Source organism: Heteronotia binoei, chromosome 4, assembly GCF_032191835.1.
Source record: "Heteronotia binoei isolate CCM8104 ecotype False Entrance Well chromosome 4, APGP_CSIRO_Hbin_v1, whole genome shotgun sequence".
NCBI lineage: Eukaryota > Metazoa > Chordata > Lepidosauria > Squamata > Gekkonidae > Heteronotia > Heteronotia binoei.
In genome coordinates, this window is record NC_083226.1 from 96,082,093 (window position 1) to 96,100,028 (window position 17,936).

The 17,936-nt window shown below is 47.5% G+C and overlaps 1 protein-coding gene and 1 pseudogene across 2 annotated transcripts in view; one reads left to right on the forward strand and one right to left on the reverse strand.

Annotated features, from left to right (window-relative positions):
- PRR16 (proline rich 16) overlaps nt 1–17,936 on the reverse strand; it is a 314,849-nt gene that overhangs the window by 150,742 nt on the left and 146,171 nt on the right. The gene's annotated exons all lie outside the window — the stretch shown is intronic.
- LOC132569842 (dipeptidyl peptidase 1-like) lies at nt 670–17,280 on the forward strand (annotated as a pseudogene).

Sequence of the window (17,936 nt, forward strand, 5' to 3'; positions counted from 1 at the left end):
GGTATTACTATTACCTCCGCCCCCAGTTCCTGTACCCTGAGCAAGAACCTCTGCAGCACCTGCACTGGGGAAAAGGCATAAAGAAGAGTCTTGGGCCACTCTGCGTGCAACACATCTGTGTCCATGGCCTTTTGAGTTTTGTTCTTGACAGGAAGTTTGGAACTTGATGGTTTAGTTCCAACACGAACAAGTCCACCTTTGGAAACCTGAACCTCTGGCAAACTTGACAGAAGACCATCTTGTTCAGCGACCACTCCGCTGGATCCAGAGTCTGACGGTTGAGCCAGTCCGCTAACACGTTGTCCTTTCACGCAACATGTGTCGCCTTCAGGAACAGAAGATTTGTCTCTGCCCAGTCCATCAGCAGAGTTGCCTCTTGCTGCAAGAGTTTCGATCGCAGCCCCCCTTGCTTGTTCACGAAGGCTTTCGCTGTTATATTGTCCGTTTGGACTAGAACATGTTGGCCTTTTACTATGTCCGAAAGGTGGAGCAGAGCTAGTCTGATCACCCTCAGTTCCAGGACATTTATACTGTTGGAGGCCTCCTGACCGGACCAGCGCCCTTGAACCTTCTGTCCTTTCGCATGTGCCCCCCATCCAAATAAGCTGGCATCCGTTGTCATGACTGTTCTAATTGGTTCTCGCAGAGCCTGTTCGGCTTGGAACCGCCATGGCGACAACCACCATTGTAAGGCCACTTTCACCCATTTTGGCACTCCTATCTGGAGCAGCTTCCTCTGAGCAATGGCTGTCTGGAAGGGATGTAGGAAGAGCTGGATGGGTCGTTTATGGGAACGTACCCATTGCACAAGGTCCTGGCATGAGACTAAGAGTCCCACCAATTTTGCTAGTCATCACTTGCGTGGTTTTGGCCTGCAACACTGAATGGATCAGTTGTGTCAGTTTCGCTTTTCTTTCCTGGGTGAGGAAGACTCTGTCTTCCCTGGTATCGATCTGTACCCCAGGTTAAGGATGGATTGAACCGATGAGAGGGAACTCTTCTCCCGATTTATGACGAACCCATGGGAGGATAGAACATCCACTGTCTCCTTCAGGGCCACCATTGTCTGCGTAAATGATGGTGCCTTGACTAGGTTGTCGTCCAGGTATGGAAACAATGACACTCCCCTGAGACGCAGAGCTGCCACTAGAGTCACCAGTATCTTTGTGAAGACTCTGGGTGAGGACTTTAAGCCAAATGGCAATGCCTTGTATTGGTAGTGGCTGCCGTCATAAGAGAATCTCAGAAAATGGCGGTGCCCCTGCCGAATTGGTATGTGTAAATAGGCCTCGGATAGATCTATCGATGCCAGAAAGTCCCCTTTTTGTAGGGCTAGGAGGATCAACCACAAGGTTTCCATCCAAAACTTCTCCGTCTCCACCTTTCTGTTGAGCCATTTCAGGTCTAAGATTGCTCTCACATCCCCATTCTTTTTTGGGATGATGAAGAAGATCGAGTAGACACCCTGGGTCCTCTCCTTCTCCGGCACCGGTTGTATAGCCCCTATCTTGAGGAGATGGAGGATGGCTGATAGCAAAAGCTGATGTTTTTGAGGAGACTTGTTCCTGAGAACTTCCAGGAATCTGTCCCATGGAACTGTCTTGAATTCTATACTGTAGCCCTTGGACACCGTCAACACCACCCATCTGTCTGTTACTGTCTCCACACTTCTGCAAAGCACTGGAAACAGCCCCCTATAGCCCCTGGGGGACTGTTCTGGGCATAGTCAGGTGGTATTGCCTTTCCTCGGGCCTTTGGAGGACTGCCTTTTGGTATTAAAAGATGAAGATCAGGAACTGTGGGGCTTCTGTTGCCATCTTCCCCTATAGGATTTGGAGTAATTTGACTTGGAGTCCCTCCTTTGATCCCAAAAGGGCTTGAAGTGTCTCTTATCTCTGTCCCGCTTTTTGGATGGAAGAACCTTCTTCTTATCCTTGTCCTCCACCAGGTAGCGCTCTAGGCCTTAGTCGAAGAGTAAATCGTCTTTAAAAGGAACCGCTGCTACTTTGGCTCTTGCAGACGGATCTGCGTCCCAGTTTCACAGCCAAGTGTTCCGTCAGGCCATCACACTCGAGGCTATGGCTCTCGCAGATTGTTGCATAGCGTCCAGAGTGGCGTCTGCTGCAAAGACCGCAGACAAGGCAATCTTCTTTAGCTCATCTTTAACTTTCTTGGGCAAGTCTTGTTCCGCCTTGGCCAGTTCTGAAGCCCACGAATAAATGGCTCTGACAGCCAAAGAAGCCAACACTGACACCTGCAAAGAGGTGGCTGAAGCTTCAAAATTCCTTCGTAGGGCTTGTTCAATCCTTTTATCCGTGGGGTCCTTTGGTGTGCCATTGGCATCCAATGGTAGGATGGAAGAGGAGGCGAGGCTGTTAACTGGGTCATCCACTCTGGGCAGCTTCAGCCATTTCATGGCCTCTGGAATAAGAGTGTAAAACTTGGAAAAAACTGAATGGGTCGCCTTTGGTTTGGCTGGGTGTTCCCATTCTGCCTTCATAATGGAGAAAAACCCTGCTGGCAGTGGTACCAGCTGTGGCTTAGATCTGGCCTTAGGAATAGTTTTCTCTGACCCATTGGGAAATCTGTTTCCTCTTCCTCTTTAAGTTTAGGGTCATAATTCAGTTCCAAGGCTCTGACAATTTTAGGGAAGAATCGTGAATAAATGTCAGGGGAAAACAACCTATTCTTAGATGGTTGAATTATCTCCACCTCTTCCTCAGAAAGTCAGAGTCTTCCCCTAGCTCAGACGCTTGAATACTTTCCAAATCTATGTGTCTCTTCTTTCTCTGGGAAGAGGCAGTCTCAACTTTCCTCCTCTACCAGATGCTTAGTCTTTTATGTGCATTTTTTTAAACTTCAGCTTGGGGGTCTGACTAGGAACCTCTTTGCTAGACCGTACTTCTTGTTTAACTATCTGTTGGATCCAGGCAAAGAGATTTGCCTTGGCCTCTGTTCCAGATAAATCCACTATTGGGCTTTCTGTCTGGTCCTCTTGAAAGGGGGAGTCATACAAGTCCAAACCACATATAGCTGTGTCCTTGGCCTTGGGGAATTCAGATGGGGTAGCCATTTTGAAGTGCCCAGAATACTGTAAAAAGAGAAGACCCAAAATGGCCGCTTTTCCCACCTAAATTTTCCTTCCCCTTCCACACCCTGTAGGCCCTGTTCATGCCTTGCTACTGGGCTGTGAGACTCCCTTTCATTCTCTGGACCTCCTCTCCGCCTGGTCTTCCTTTATGGAAGTAATCAGCCTCTGCACTAGTGCTGTTGTGCCTTCTGGAAAAACCTTGGCACTAGGGGCACTTGAAGCTCAGTTATGCCAGCGAGAGGAAGCGTGGGAGGGTAGGCTATTCATTAAGTCCTCCCCCAGGCAACCTTGCACAGGCTGCTCTACTTTCCCCCATTCCTGAACTTCCTCCTCCACCAAAACCCCCATTCCATGGGTCTCTGGGACCCTACCTGTTCCTCAGAAGGGAGGAGGAGTTCATCGCCATCCTGTTCGCCCTGTGAGTGCTGCTGGGTCTGGAAAGAGGCTCAAGATGTCCACGGTGTCACCGACACGTGTGCTGCTGTCTCCACCCCGGTCGTCTGCAGTCTCCGCTGCTCACTGTCGTGTTCAGGGAGGCATGGGGAAAACTGCAGCAACGTTCTTGGGTTGGCATGTCCTGTTCTGGAGGCAGGGCCAAGCAAAACTGAAAGTTAAGGGGAATAGCACCCCCTCCTGGAAGGAACTTGCTTTGCTGGCCCTGCCTATGGAGAGGAGCTATATTCCCATAGGTCAGGACTGACCCACTACTGGGACCACTGGAGAACTTGTGGCTAACTCAAGGTCACATCAGCAGGTGCATGTGAAAGAGTAGGAAATCAAACCCAGTTCTCCCAGATTAGAGTTCGCACACTTAACCACTATACCAAACTGGCTCTCACACCAATTTGAATTCCATCATTTCAACCACATTGTAGCTCACTCACCCAGTTTGTGAAGGTCCTTTTGGAGCTCTTCACAGTCAGTCTTGGTTTTCACCATCCTGAATAACTTTGTGTCATCTGCAAAACTGGCCATTACACTACTCAGCCCTAGTTCCAGATCATTTATAAATAAATTAAATAGTACCGATCCCCATACCAATTCTTGTTGAAGCCCACTGCTGACTTCCCTCCACTGTGAGACATAGATACAGAAGGTCATAACACTGCTTAGGACTGCACTGTAAGGCTGCAATCCTAAAACACTTTCCTGGAAGTAAGCTTCACTGGATAAAATTGAATTTGAGTACTGAATCAGAATTGTTCCCTAATACTAGCATGGAATTTGGCAGATAACCTCATTTTTGAAATGCCTGTTTTGACTTTAGTTACCCTTTTTATTATTTGTGAAATAGTTTATTCTTTGTGGCACAGATTATTTATGGACACACATCAGGTATGATTAGGCAAGTAAAATGTGCAATCTATTCATAAGATTAGTTTAGGGAAAAGTCATTCTCTCCTATGAGTTGCTGCTTGACTTAGTATGAATGGGTCACCAATCAATTTTGTGCAACTTAATTATGTGCAAAAGATAGCAAATATGATTTGCTAATGATTTTGAGTTTCTTAGCAATTACTTCTTAGAACAGAGGTAAGACAAAATTAAATTTAAGTTGACAATGTAAAAAGTGCACAAAATATAAATTTGTGAGTAGGATCCAAATTAATGTCAGCATAGCAATATTGATGGAAGCTATTTTTTATCAGTTTCCCACTACCACAGTAATCTCCTGTTTCTCCCTCAAAATGATCCCTGAAGGATGTGGGGTCTTGCAGAAAAAGAAGCCATGCAGCTGGGAGGAGGAGGGGTGAACTGTGGAAGAAGATTAAGCAGAAATGGAACTGCTTCATTTTTCAGCTAATGATGTAATACTCAGACCACATATGGCAGTCAGAATTATATTCCAAACAAACATACTTCTCTCAAAAATTGTTCCCACTTGTGAGACTTCATGTTCTCTCCTCTGGAGCTACTCTGTGCAGTTTTTAAAGATACTATTTATTTTTATTTTTATGGTTTAAATTTTAATAAAAAGTTAATGCTTAAAAGAAAAAAAAAGAGGTCTGATCAAGTTGCCATATTGTTGTTGTTCAGTCTCACAGTCGAGTCTGACTCTTTGCGACCCCATGGACAAAGTCATGGCAGGCCCTCCTGTCTTCCACCATCTTCCGAAGTCTGCTCAAATTCGTGTTTGTTACATTAGTAACGCTGTCCAGCCATTTCCCGTCCCCTTCTTCTTTTGCCTTCTGTCTTTCCTAGCATCAGGATCTTCTCCAGTGAGTGCTCCCTTCTCATTTGGTGGCCAAAGTATTTGAGCTTCAGCATCTGACCTTCCAGGGAACAGTCAGGGTTGATTTCCCTTAGGACTGGCTGATTTGATCTTCTTGCAGTCCAAGGGGCTCTCAAGATTCTTCTCCAGCATCACAGCTCAAAAGCATCTATTCTTCTTCGCTTGGCCTTCTTTGTGGTCCAGCTCTCACAGCCATACATTACTTCTAGGAATACCATTGCTTTGACTATACGGACTTTTGTTGACATGGTGATGTCTCTACTTCTTATTATACTGCCCAGGTTCGCCATAGCTGTCCTCCCAAGGAACAAACATCTTTTAATTTCATGGCTACAGTCACCATCTGCAGTGATCTTGGATCCCAGAAAAGTGAAGTCTGTCACTTAGGGTTGCCAAGTCCAATTCAAAAAATATCTGGGGACTTTGGGGGTAGGGGCAGGAGACATTAGGGTTGGAGCCATGAGCAAGGTTGGAACAAGTATGACTGAATTCCAGAGGAAGTTCTGGCCATCACATTGAAAGGGACTGCACAACTCTTCAATGCCTTCCCTCCATTAGAAATAATGAAGGATAGGGGCACCTTCTTTGGGGACTTATAGAATTGGCCCCCCTAGTCCAATCCTTTTTAAACTTGGAGGATGTTTTGAGGAAAGGCATCAGATGCTATGCAGCAAATTTAGTGCCTCTACCTCAAAGAACACCCCCCCCCCCGAGCCCCAGACACCCATGGATCAATCTCCCATTATTCCCTATGGGAATCGTTCTCCATAGGGAATAATAGAGTGCCCAGTAGACATTTCCCTCCCCCCCCCCGCAGTTTCTAAAGCTTTCTGAAGCAGGGAAGGGCCTCCAAACTGGGGAATCTCCTGCCTCCACCTGGGGATTGGCAACCCTCCCTCTCTCTCTCTCTCTCTCTCACTCACACACACACACACACACACACACACTTACTGGGTCTGGTTACTTGCTCTGAAAATGAAAGCAAAACAAATGGAAGTTGCAGCTGACCTTCCCCTTGAAGTGCTTCCTGTTTCCTGCTCAACTTTAAAGGCACACAAACAACAGAAGCACACATTTTAAAACAGGATCTGTTTGCAGGTTTCTAAACCTGCTAGAGTGCTAGAGATACATGGTGGCTGTGGGGGTGGGGCTTCCCCCTGCTGGCCGAGGGTGGGGGGAAGCCTGTAAAACCGGGGGATCCTCCGCTGGGACCTGGGGATTGGGAAACCTACTGTCACTACTTCCATGTCTTCCCCTTCTATTTGTCAAGGTGTGATGGGGCCGGATGCCATTATCTTAGTTTTTTTGATGTTGAGTTTCAAGCCTACTTTTATGCTCTCCTCTTTCACCCTCAACAAGAGGTTCTTTAGGTCCTCCTCACTTTCTGCCATTAGAGTGGTATCATCTGCATATCTGAGGTTGTTGATGTTTTTCCCGGCAATCTTAATTCCGGTTTCTGCTTCATCCAGGCCAGCATTCCGCATGATGTACTCTGCATATAAATTAAATAAGCAAGGTGACAATATACATCCTTGTTGAACTCCTTTTCCTATTCCAAACCAATCAATTGTTCCCTATCCCATTCTGACAGTTGCTTCTTGACCCTTATACAGGTTTCTCAGGAGACGTGAGGTGGTCTGGTACTCCCATCTCTTTAAGGACTTGCCACAGTTTGTTGTGATCCTCACAATCAAAGGCTTTAACATAGTCAATGAAACAGAAATAGGCATTTTTCTGATACTCCTGTGCTTTCTCCATAATCCATCGAATGTTGGCAATTTGATCTCTAGTTTCTCTACCTCTCCAAAACCCAACAAGTTGCCATCCTTTCACTCAATGCTGTAAAAGCCGTCAACAAAATATACTGAACATTTATTTTTGCTATGTTGACTAAATTTGGCTTTCCTTGTTAACTTTTGGGATGGATCGAAATTTTTTATTCAACTTCCAGATTTATGGCCCAAACTAATGGCATCTTCTCTGCACATTTCCCTCAACTGGACTACTAGATAGAATTGTCCTTTCTCCTCTTATTTTTCACTTATGCTTGGAATGTTTGGTTTATGCCGTCAGAAAAATAATATTAATGGCTTAAGAATATAAGAAAAGTTGTGATAGATCAAGCCAATGGCCCATCTACTCTGTGTCATGGAGTGGCCAAAACCCAGGTGCCATCAGGAACAGAAACAACAGGAAAGAGCAGGAACAGAAAGAACTCCAGAAGCCCTCCCACTGTGGCCCCCAAGCATCAAGAATACAGAGCATCACTGCCCCAGACTTAGTGTTCCATCCATACTGTGTGGCTAATAGAACATCCATATGTTTATTCAATCCCCTCCTGGAGTTGTCTATGCCTCCCCCTTGGTAGGTTCAGTGACCATCTGCTCCATGACTGAGAGTATCTAGAAACCCAACCTCTCTCTCCTGACTTGAACACATTTTGACCCAATCAATATGAGGGTAATTAAAATAAACTATTGTGGCATAATTACTTCATCTAGTTGTTTTCCTTAATTATTTTGCTGTTAGAGGATAAATTAATCTGGTGGGCTATAACAAACACTCAGAGATAAACTTCCTTATGGGCACACTATTTCCCACCATAGCATTTCCATAAGCAAATCTATTTCTCTTACATTCTTAATCTTACTGGACAGTATACCCTAGGGTGGCCAGACCGTCCCGGTCTCCCGGGACTTTCCCGGTTCTGGCCACCCAATCCTGGCTCCCGGGCTGCCTATACCGGGACCATTACAAAGTCCCGGTATAGCCAGTGGGGAGCCGGCGGGCCGCGCGCGCGGGCGGGGAAGGCGGGGAGAGAGGCAGCCAGCGTCCCTGCGCGTGCGCACAGCGGTGTGCGCACGCGCAGGGACGCTGGCTGCCTCACTCCCCGCCTTCCCCGCCCGCGCGCGGGGTCCGGAGAGGCCGGCGCTGGTCCCTGGAGGCCTCCAGAGGCCAGTGGAGGCTTCGTGGAGAGGCCGGCGCTGGTCCCTGGAGGCCTCCAGAGGCCAGCGGAGGCAGCGTGGAGAGGCCTCCGCTGGTCCCTGGAGGCCTCCAGAGGCCAGCGGAGGCTTCGTGGAGAGGCCTGCGCTGGTCCCTGGAGGCCTCCAGAGACCAGCGGAGGCAGCGTGGAGAGGCCGGCGCTGGTCCCTGGAGGCCCTACAGAGACCAGCGCCGGCCTCTCCGCCGCCTTCCCGGCCTCCGCAGCCGCCGCCAGCCCCGCCAGCAGCCCAGAGGAGAGGCCCCCACCGCCCTGGATCAAGGTAAGCCGAAAGCGGGGGGGGGGCGGCTGGCGGGGGGGGCGGCTGGCGGAGGGGGGGGCGGCTGGCCTTCCTTCTTTCCTTCCCTCCCTCCTTCCTTCCTCCCTCCCTCCTTCCTTTCTTCCTTCCTTCCTTCCTTCCTTCCCTCCCTCCCTCCTCCCTTCCTTCCTTTCTTCCTTCCCTCCTTCCCTCCCTCCTTCCTTCCTTCCTTCCCTCCTTCCCTCCCTCCCTCCTTCCTTCCTTCCTTCCTTCCTTCCTTCCCTCCTTCCTTCCCTCCCTCCTTCCTTCCCTCCCCTCCCTCCCTCCTTCCTTCCTTCCTTCCTTCCCTCCCTCCCTCCCTCCTTACCTCCCTCCGCGTGGCGCGGCAGCCTCTGCTCCGCTCGCCGTGGCTGCTTTTCCGAGATGGGCTCAGCCTGAGCCCATCTCGGAGAAGCAGCACAGCGAGCAGAGAAGCCCCGAATCTGGGTCCTTCTAGGACCCTGAGCAGCAACGCTGGAGGAGCAGGAGCAGGCCCCGCCCCACCACTCCCTGCAGGGGCAGAGAGGCGGCCTGCGTGGGCCTGCTTCGCTTCACCCAGGCCCCAGCCTGCTTCGCCTTGTCCTTGGGGATGGACAGCTGCAAGCACATCATTGGAAACTTCATGGTGGGTAAGTGGGAGTCATGGGGAGGAGGAGAGGGGTGGATGTTCATCCCTCCGTCCTCCTGTCTTTTTGCTTTGTTTCCATGTCACCCACCCACCCTCTCTCACTCTCTCTCTCTCATAATATTCCTGTCCTTTCTCTCCATTTCTTCCGTCCACTATCTTTGCTTTCTTTGTTTCTTTGTCTACCCTTCCTCCCTCCCTCCTTCCTTCCTTCCTTCCTTCCTTCCTTCCTTCCTTCCTTCCCTCCTTCCCTCCTTCCTTCCTTCCTTCCTTCCTTCCTTCCTTCCCTTCCCCTCCCTTCCTTCCTTCCCTCCCTTCCCTCCTCCCTCCCTTCCTTCCTTCCTTCCTTCCTTCCTTCCTTCCTTCCCTCCCTCCCTCCCCCCTCCCTCCCCCCTTCCTTCCTTCCTTCCTTCCTTCCTTCCTTCCTTCCTTCCTTCCTTCCTTCCTTCCTTCCTTCCTTCCTTCCTTCCTTCCTTCCTTCCTTCCTTCCTTCCTTCCTCCCTCCCTTCCCTTCCCCTCCCTCCCTCCCTTTCTTCCTTCCCTCCCTCCCTTCCCTCCCTCCTTCCTTCCTTCCTTCTTTCCTTCCTTCCTTCCCTCCCTCCTCCCTTCCTGACTGAATGGGCCACTGGCCTGATCCAACAGGGCTTCTCTTATGCTCTTATGTGACACAGAGTGTTGGACTGGATGGGCCACTGGCCTGATCCAACAGGGCTTCTCTTATGTTCTTATGTGACACAGAGTGTTGGACTGGATGGGCCATTGGCCTGATCCAACAGGGCTTCTCTTATGTTCTTATGTGACACAGAGTGTTGGACTGGATGGGCCATTGGCCTGATCCAACATGGCTTCTCTTATGTGACGCAGAGTGTTGGGCTGGAGGGGCCATTGGCCTGATCCAACAGGGCTTCTCTTATGTGACACAGAGTGTTGGACTGGATGGGCCACTGGCCTGATCCAACAGGGCTTCTCTTATGTTCTTATGTGACGCAGAGTGTTGGACTGGATGGGTCACTGGCCTGATCCAACAGGGCTTCTCTTATGTTCTAATGTGACAATACTGACTTTGGTGGACCCAAGCACTGATTCAGTGTAAGGGAGCTTTGTGTTTGTGACTGGAGTGGACAATACTGACTTTGGTGGACCCAAACACTGATTCAGTGTAAGGGAGCTTTGTGTTTGTGACTGGAGTGGACAATACTGACTTTGGTGGACCCAAGCACTGATTCAGTGTAAGGGAGCTTTGTGTTTGTGACTGGAGTGGACAATACTGACTTTGGTGGACCCAAGCACTGATTCAGTGTAAGGGAGCTTTGTGTTTGTGTCTTCTGGTGCAATTTTGTTCTCAGATCCTGTATTTACTTCATCAGTATATGGGATAAGGCACTTTCTCAACTGTGCTGCATAATGCAGCCTATTTATTTTGTCCTGTTTGCTCTGTTGGCTCTATCTGCGCCACCTTCATCACTTTCGGGATGTGGATCCCCCAGTGGGGTGGTCTCGCGACTCCGTCCGCCGGCTGTTTCTGATAGCCCTGCGCCCCCTCTTTCATTTGATATGTGTCCCGTGCGGATGCCACCCTCCCGCCGGGAGATGCCGCAAAATGAGCCCCCTTGAGGCTTATGGCGGCAGGGCTTGGGGGAAGCGAGCTAGACTGCTGTTCTTTTGAGGTGTTATAGAGTGTTTCGAGCCCGTCCCTGTGGCATCGGTCCCATCGTTGTGGGGCCCAGGGGGCCGGCGCAGTGGCACGCCGAAGCAGCCTGTCACTAATAACACAGGTCGAGATGCAGGACAGGAACCCGGAAGTGACCGACAGGCTGCTTCAGCGTGCCGCTGCGCCGGCCCCCTGGGCCCCACAACGATGGGACCGATGCCACAGGGACGGGCTCGAAACACTCTATAACCCCTCAAAAGAACAGCAGTCTAGCTCGCTTCCCCCGAGCCCTGCCGCCATAAGCCTCAAGGGGGCTCATTTTGCGGCATCTCCCGGCAGGAGGGTGGCATCCGCACGGGACACATATCAAATGAAAGAGGGGGCGCAGGGCTATCAGAAACAGCCGGCGGACGGAGTCGGGAGACCACCCCACTGGGGGATCCACACCCCGAAAGTGATGAAGGTGGCGCAGATAGAGCCAACAGAGTAAACAGGACAAAATAAATAGGCTGCATTATGCAGCACAGTTGAGAAAGTGCCTTATCCCATATACTGATGAAGTATATACAGGATTTGAGAATAAAATTGTTTCCGGTGGTGATATTTGGGGGATTTTGGGGGACGTCACAGGAAGTGCTGTGAAGTCACTTCCTGTTTCCGGCAGTGGCATTTGGGGGAAATGATGTCATTTTGGGGAAATGATGTCACAGGAAGTGACGTCACTTCCTGTTTCCGGCGGTGGCATGACGTCACCGGAAGTGACGTCACTTCCTGTTTCCGGCGGCGCGCACGCAGAGCGCGCGCGCACCCCTCCCTTCCCCCCCCCAAGGTGTCCCTGGCTGGCCTTCAGACATTATGGTCACCCTAGTATACCCCCTCTGACATACAGAGCCACTCCACCTCCAACCATTCCTTCCCTATCTTTTTAATATAACCACTGTATCCCACTGATTATCCACATCCCACCAAGTTTCTGAAATGCTGTCAATGTCTATGTTCTCTTCTGATGCTAAGCGTTCCAGGTCATCCATTTTACCTTGAACGCTTCTAGCATTGGTATATAAATTCTTATAATTTCCCAGATATATTAGGCCTGCAATCTTCCTCCTATGGCCTCTAGACCTTGTAAGGCAGTCAATACTGTTTGTTACCCTTTCAGTGGTCAGTCCTAATTTCTCTCTAAAAACAATAAGAGTTACCCCTTCATCTCTTAAAGATGGACTGTGCGACTGAACAACAAAAAATTCTGAACCAGAGACATTTAATCTGTTGGCATCCCCCCAAGATTTATAAAAACATAAGAGAAGCCACGTTGGATCAGGCCAATGGCCCATCCAGTCCAACACTCTGTGTCACGCAGTACCCCCAAAAAACCCCAAGTGCCATCTAGAGGTCCACCTAGAAGCCCTTCCACTGTGCCCCTCCCAAACACAAGAATACAGAGCATCACTGCTCCTGACAGAGAGTTCCAATGATAAACTGTGGCTAATAGCCACTGATGCACCTCAGCTCCATATGCTTATCCATTCCCCTTTCTATGCTTGTAGATGCTACCACCTCCTGTGGCAGTGAATTCCACATGTTAAACACCCTTTGGGTGAAGACGCACTTCCTTTTATTAGTTCTAACCTGACTACTCAGCAATTTCATTGAATGCCCACGAGTTCTTGTATTGTGAGAAAGGGAGAAAAGTACCTCTTACTCTACTTTCTCTATCACATGCATAATCTTGTAAACCTCTATCATGTCACCCCGCAGTCGACCTTACTGCAAGCTAAAGAGCTCCAAGTGTTTTAACCTTTCTTCATAGGGAAAGTGTTCCAACCCTTTAATCATTCTAGTTGCCCTTTTCTGCACTTTTTCCAATGCTATAATATCTTTTTTGAGGTGAGGTTACCAGAATTGTACAGAGTATTCCAAATGAGACTGCACCATAGATTTATACAGGGGCATTATGATGCTGGCTGATTTGTTTTCAATTCGCTTGCTAATAATTCCCAGCATGGCATTGGCCTTTTTTATTGCAATCGCACACTGTCTTGACATTTTCAATGAGTTATCTACCATGACCCCAAGATCTCTCTCTTGGTCAGTCTCTGTCAGTTCACACCCTCATGAACTTGTATTTATAGCTAGGATTTTTAGCCCTAATGTGCATTACTTACCACTTGGCCACATTAACCCTCGGCCACTCACCCAGCCTCAACAGATCCATTTGGAGTGCCTCATAATCCCCTCTTGTTCTCACCACTCTGAACAATTTAGTGTCATCTGCAAACTTAGCCACTTCACTGCTTACTCCCAACTTCATATCATTAATGAACAAGTTAAAGAGCATGGGGCCCAGTACTGAGCCCTGTGGCACCCCACTGCTTACCATCTTCACTGTGAAAATTGCCCATTTATACTCACTCTCTGTTTCCTATTTATCAGCCAGTTTTTGATCCACAAGAGAACTTGTCCTTTTACTCCATGACTCTTGAGCTTCCTAAGGAGCCTTTGATGAGGAACTTTATCAAAAGCTTTCTGGAAGTCAAGGTAAACAACATCTATTGGGTCTACTTTGTCCACCTGTTTCTTCACCCCCTCAAAGAAGTCTAACAGGTTAGTGAGACAAGATCTTCCCTTACAGAACCCATGCTGAGTCTTCCTCAATAACTCCTGTTCATCAATGTGCCTACTCATTCTGTCTTTGATAATGGTTTCTACCAACTTTCCCGGTATTGAAGTCAGATTGACTGGCCTGTAATTTACTGGATCTCCTCTGGAACCCTTTTTAAATATGGGGGGTGACATTTGCTACCTTCCAGTCCTCAGGAATGGAGGAAGATTTCAATGAAAGATTACATATTTTTGTCAGGAGATCCACAAGTTCACCGTTGAGTTCTTTCAGAACTCTTGGATGTATGTCATCCAGGCCTGGATACTTATTAGTTTTTAATTTGTCTATCAGTTGTAGGACCTCAATCTGACTCAGGTCTTTCAACACCCCTTCCAAAATTAGCAGTTCTGGAGTGGGCAAACACTTCTCATCTTCCAGAGTTAAGACAGAGGCAAAAAATGCATTCAGCTTCTCAGCCATTTCCCTGTCCTCCTTTAGTAATGCTTTTACCCCTTGGTTATCCAAGGGCCCCACTGCCTCCCTGGCTGGTTTCCGGCTTCTAATATATTTGAAGAAATTTTTATTGTTGGCCTTTATGTTTTTGCAATATGCTTCTCATAGTACCTTTTTGCCTGCCTGATCACAGTCTTGCATTTGATTTGCCACAGCCTGTGTTCCCTTTTATTGCCCTCACTTGGACTAACTTTTCACTGCTTAAAGGAATCCTTCTTACTTTTTACAGCTTCCATTACTTTGTTTGTTAACCATGCAGGCTTTTTAAAATACCTATTTGTGCCTTTCCTAACTTGTGGTATATATTTTATCTGAGCTTCTAGGACTGTAGTTTTAAATAGCCTTCAAGCTTCCCCAAGGGTCTTGACTCTATTTATCTTTGCTTTCAGTTTCCTCTTCACATTCCTCCTCATGTCAGAGAATTTACCCCCTTTTAAAGTTAAAAGTGGTTGTATTGGTCTTTTGGGGAAACTCTCTATTTATGCAAACGGTGAAATCAATAACATTATGTTCACTGCTCCCAAACGATGCAATCACTTTTACATCTCTCAACAGGTCTTGGGCATTACTTAGGACCAAATCCAGGATCGCCTTACCCCTGGTAGGTTCTGTGACCATCTGCTCCATGGCGCAGTCATTGAGATTGTCTAGAAACTCAATCTCTTTCTCCCGACCAGAACACGTATTTACCCAATCAATCTGCAAGTAGTTAAAATTACCTATCATGACACAGTTTTTACGTTTAGGCACTATCTTTAATCCTTCCATCATATTATAATCATCCTCTATCTTTTGATCTGGTGGGTGATAACAAACTCCTATAGTCAAATTTCCTTTTCGGACCACTATTTCAACCCAAAGCATTTCCAGAAGGGAACCTAATTCTCTGACCTTTTCAATCTTATTGAACTGTATACCCTCTCTGACATACAGAGCCACCCCACCTCCAACCCTTCCCTCCCTATCCTTTCAATATAACTTATATCCAGGAATCACCATGTCCGACTGATTCTCCTCATTCTACCACGTTTCCTAAATTCCCACAATGTCTATGTTTCCCCTCAACACTAAGCATTCCAACTCCCCGATTTTACTTTGGACACTTCTAGAATTTGTATACAAACATCTAATTTAAAAACTGCTCTGCCACTATTTTAAGTGCCAATAATGGGAAATAAAAACAGGGATGGGGAGAAAGATTAAACAACCAGAAAACACCAGATATCTCCCTTGTTCAATGAAAACGATGTACTTAATATCTCCAACACTCTCATAAGTATTACTAGTGTTTTGTGTACTATTTTAAGTGCCAGCAGCCTTGTTCCTTCTTGGGATATGTGGTCATCTCTTTTGTTCAGGTTCTGTTCTAAAAAGCATCCCAGTGTCTAACAAATATAAACTCTTCCTCCCTACACCATCATCTCATCCACACACTGAGACTCCTAATTCATGCCTACCTAGCTGGCCCTGCATGTGGAACAGACAACACTTCTGAGAAGGCTGCCTTAGATATCCTGGCCTTGAGTGTCATGCCTAGCAGCCTAATTTTTTTTTTCCTCTAGGACTTCACATATATATTTTTCCACATCATTGGTGCCAACATGTACCACAACCGTTGACTCCTCTCCAGCACTATCTGCCTATCTATACAATGCATAATGTCCTCTACCTTCTCACCAGGCAGTCAGCATGCAGGTTCACAACCCATCCTTCTACATGCCTAAGGATTGAATCAGCAACTGCCCAAGGCTGGGTCATTAGTGCAAAAGACTCAAGAAGGGAGACCTTCTGAGGGAACATTCCCCTTTTCATCAGCACAGTGCCCTGTTTCCCCTTGACCCTCATCCTCCCTGTCAGTGACAGGGCTGCCAGATTGCGAGCCGCTCTGAAACTCACATCATTCACTGATTGAGACACAGGATGCAGTGAGCCCAGGCAGGCCAATTAGATGGTGTGGGGGCACCTGCCTGCCTCAGCCAAAAGCCTGGCGGAACAGCTCCATTTTGCAAGCTCTCTGGAATGGTAGAAGTTCTGGTAGGGCCCGAATCTCCTTGGGGAGCTGATTCCACCAGGTTGGGGCCAGGGCCAAAAAGGTCCTGGTCCTGGTTGAGGCAAGCCAGACGTCCTTTGGGCCAGGGATAGTCGGAAGATGTTGGTTGGCCGATTGTAGAGGCCTCTGGGGCTTGTATGAGGAGAGACGGCCCTGTAGGTATGTAGGTCCCAGGCTTCATAAGGCTTTAAAAGTCAATACTAGGACCTAGAAATGAATCCAGTACTCAATTGGTAGCCAGTGCAGACTGTGCAGCAACAGCTGACTGCCCGCCCTTACAGGCAGTTCAGTCAGCAATCAAGCTGCTGTATTCTGCGCCCATTGGAGTTTCTGGATTAGTCCTAAGGGCAAGCCTGCATAGAGCGAGTTACAGTAATCCAATCTGGAAGTGACCATTGCATGGATCGCTGTGACTAGGTCCTGGGGAGCCAGATAGGGGCTAGTTGTCATAAGTGAGATCTATCAAGAAAAAGGTAGTGGCTGACTTCCAGAAACTTGATCTGGCTCAGGATGACGAAGGGAACAGCAGATTCTTCACAATAATTTATAATCAAAGTTTCAAGGTTGTATTGAACAGTTACAAGTGGTTTGTTTTTTTAAAGTATGAAAAATGTAAGGAGAGCTAACCTCTTACTGCAATGAGATGATATCAGGATGGGTTCATGATGTATTGAGTTACAACTAGGTCACCCCTCCAGCTTCTAGTGGTTGTGAAAATCTGCTGCCTGTTCAGTCAACCTATGGAAGATATCTGAAAAGGCCCTATGTTTCCAGTATTGACAGTGTAAGGTAAAGGCTATCAGTGCTGCTCAGAAATCCTGGATTGTCACAACCTACCAGCAACACAGATCACTCAACTTGGAAGACTTCCAGAAGAGAGCTGGAGAGTTGAAGTCCAGAATACTAAATAGGCCAAAGTCTGTCCCACTGACTGCTGAATCATTGAAAGCAGCTTCTTCCCTTCCTACCTCCTGGGGCTGGAGAAATGTAAATGCTGTCAACGATGTCATTTCCATACAAGACCAAGGGTCCCATGGAAGCTGCTAAGCCTTCACTACCATGGGCATGATGAAAGCACAGGTTCACATCCTCTCCAACAATATGAAAATTCCAATTCTAAGTCTCCAGCAAACTGTTTCCTGTGTGGAGTATACACAAGTTTGTAGGAAGACTTCTATACCTCATCAGAAGGTATGTTCAAGATTTTGGCATGGTTAAGGAGGCATGCTTGCCTTAAATTGGCACCAATTCCCCACGCTCTCTCAAGAAGAAATATTATCACTACTACAACCTACATTGGAGGGCTTTACAGCAGATGTAGAATGTAGATTTAGAAGCAGATGAGATCAGGAAGAGGTAGCAAGAATACACAGAAGAATTATACAAGAAGGATCTCAATGTCCTTGACAACCATGACAGTGAAATCGCTGACCTTGAAGCAGACATTCTGAAGTGTAAAGTCAAATGGGCCTTAGAAAGCATTACTAACAACAAAGCGAGCAGAGATGAAGGTATCCCAGTTGAACTATTCAAAGTCCTAAAAGATGATCATGTTAAAGTGATGCACACAGTATGTCAACAGATTTGGAAAACACAACAGTGGTCACAGGATTGGAAAAGGTCCGTTTATATTCCAATCCCAAAGAAGGGTAATGCCAAGGAATGTTCAAACTATTGCACCATTGCACTCATCTCACATGCCAGCAAGGTCATGTTAAAGATCCTACAAACTAGGCTTCAGCAGTATGTAGGTTGGGAACTACCAGAAGTTCAAGCTGGGGTTCAGAGAGGTAGAGGAATTAGAGATCCAATTGCCAACATTCGCTGGATTACGGAGAAAGCACAGGAGTATCAGAAAAACGTCTATTTCTGTTTCATTGACTGCTAAAGACT